This window comes from Tetranychus urticae, unplaced genomic scaffold (genome assembly GCF_039701765.1).
Source record: "Tetranychus urticae isolate SD_2017Ah unplaced genomic scaffold, NJAU_TeUrti_SD_1.0 Scaffold_5, whole genome shotgun sequence".
Taxonomy (NCBI): Eukaryota; Metazoa; Arthropoda; class Arachnida; order Trombidiformes; family Tetranychidae; genus Tetranychus; species Tetranychus urticae.
The window spans coordinates 468,001-470,500 of record NW_028315837.1 but is presented as its reverse complement, the minus strand read 5'-3'; the positions used below and the strand labels follow the sequence as shown (position 1 = coordinate 470,500).

Sequence of the window (2,500 nt, the reverse complement as noted above, 5' to 3'; positions counted from 1 at the left end):
ACGACATAAATCTCGATACCTCATTAAAGTTAGCATCCACTTGCTGGTTGTTATCTGAGGATATCGTATTTATAGCTGCAAAACAACTTGTTTAGCATTTTACTTTGCTAAAACATCAAGTTACCTGGTTGATCCTGCCAGTAGTCATATGCTTGTCTCAAAGATTAAGCCATGCATGTCTAAGTACATACTGTTTATAAAGTGAAACCGCGAATGGCTCATTAAATCAGTTACGGTTCCTCGGATATTCTTTTTTACATGGATAACTGTGGTAATTCTAGAGCTAATACATGAACAAGTGTTCCAACCTCAGCTTGCTGACGGAAGGATCGCATTTATTAGTACAAGACCAATGATTCTTATTCACCTAGAACCCTGTTCAGTGATTTCGGTCGCTGTCTAAGGACTAGCAGTGGGGATCTTAGCAACTTCGGTTGCATTTCTTGTGATGACTCTGAATAACTGAGCAAATCGTATGGCCTCTGAGCCGACGATGTATCCCTCAAGCAACTGCCTTATCAACTGTCGATGGTAGGTTATGCGCCTACCATGGTTGTAACGGGTAACGGGGAATTAGGGTTCGATTCCGGAGAGGGAGCCTGAGAAACGGCTACCACATCTAAGGAAGGCAGCAGGCGCGCAAATTACACAATCCCAGTACGGGGATGTAGTGACGAAAAATAACAATACGGGACTCTATTGAGGCCCCGTAATTGGAATGAGTACAATTTAAATCCTTTAACGAGGATCTATTGGAGGGCAAGTCTGGTGCCAGCAGCCGCGGTAATTCCAGCTCCAATAGCGTATATTAAAGTTGCTGCGGTTAAAAAGCTCGTAGTTGGATTTCAGTCGAACCTATGGGGTCCACTGATTAAAGGGTTAGATGGTGATGTTAGGTTTCTTGCTTGTGTCTACGGATGCTAGCTTGAACCTTCATTCCTCTTTCCTGGTGGTTACATTCATAGTGTTTAGACAGAAAATTGCTCGATATTTGCTATCAATGCTCTTTACCGAGTGTTGATTCAAGCGATCGAGACTTTTACCTTGAAAAAATCAGAGTGCTCAAAGCAGGCGTCCAAAACCTCGAAAGAGGTGCCTAAAAACGGTATGGTCAACCATCTATATGATGCGTACCACTACCTTAACTTGAATGATCTTGCATGGAATAATGGAATAGGACCTTGGTTCTATTTTGTTGGTCTTAAGAATCCAAGGTAATGATTAAGAGGGACAGACGGGGGCATTTGTATTGCGGCGCTAGAGGTGAAATTCTTGGACCGTCGCAAGACAAACTACAGCGAAAGCATTTGCCAAGAATGTTTTCATTAATCAAGAACGAAAGTTAGAGGTTCGAAGGCGATCAGATACCGCCCTAGTTCTAACCATAAACGATGCCAACCAGCGATCATTCTGAGTAACTAATTTCATGACTCGAATGGAAGCTTCCGGGAAACCAAAGTTTTTGGGTTCCGGGGGAAGTATGGTTGCAAAGCTGAAACTTAAAGGAATTGACGGAAGGGCACCACCAGGAGTGGAGCTTGCGGCTTAATTTGACTCAACACGGGAAAACTCACCCGGCCCGGACACTGAGAGGATTGACAGATTGAGAGCTCTTTCTTGATTCAGTGGGTGGTGGTGCATGGCCGTTCTTAGTTGGTGGAGTGATTTGTCTGGTTAATTCCGATAACGAACGAGACTCTAGCCTACTAAATAGACTTGCAGTTTACACTGCAGTACTCCCCCTTAGTCAACCTGTGGGTGGTAGTATCTCTTGATGGTTTCGGCTGTTGAGGGCTCTGCTGCTATTAGCCTACAGAATTGGCTAGGGTAAGGATGCTGTAGCACTGTAAGGACTTCTTAGAGGGACAAGCGGCGCTCGCAGCCGCACGAAACAGAGCAATAACAGGTCTGTGATGCCCTTAGATGTCCGGGGCCGCACGCGTGCTACACTGAAGTGGTCATCGTGCATACTGTTTCCTGCTCCGAAAGGAGTGGGTAACCGCTTGAACCCATTTCGTGATGGGGATTGGGCATTGTAATTATTGCCCATGAACGAGGAATTCCCAGTAAGCGTGAGTCATTAGCTTGCGTTGATTACGTCCCTGCCCTTTGTACACACCGCCCGTCGCTACTACCGATTGAATGATTTAGTGAGGACTTCGGACTGGTCAATCCAGACCATTGGGAAACTAGTGGTCGGATTGTGCTGGAAAGATGTTCAAACTTGATCATTTAGAGGAAGTAAAAGTCGTAACAAGGTTTCCGTAGGTGAACCTGCGGAAGGATCATTAACGTATTACCCTCTTATTATAAGAGAAATACAACCTTCAAACAATCAAACACTCTGCATAGTGATATTGTAGATGCTAATATGGTGAATGCAATTGAATTGTATTTGCATTAGAGTCGCAATTGTGAATGTTTAATGCAAACATTTAGCCATTGCAACATGATTCTAACTTGCATTACATTCGTTCATTCATACATCCATCTTTCATTA

At 44.0% G+C, this 2,500-nt stretch overlaps 1 non-coding gene across 1 annotated transcript; it reads left to right on the top strand.

Annotated features, from left to right (window-relative positions):
- The first annotated feature begins 121 nt into the window (after positions 1-121).
- On the top strand, positions 122-2,291 carry LOC149092856 (small subunit ribosomal RNA). The gene has a single exon (XR_016200534.1). It is a non-coding gene; the product is annotated as a small subunit ribosomal RNA (ribosomal RNA).
- Positions 2,292-2,500: the final 209 nt, after the last annotated feature.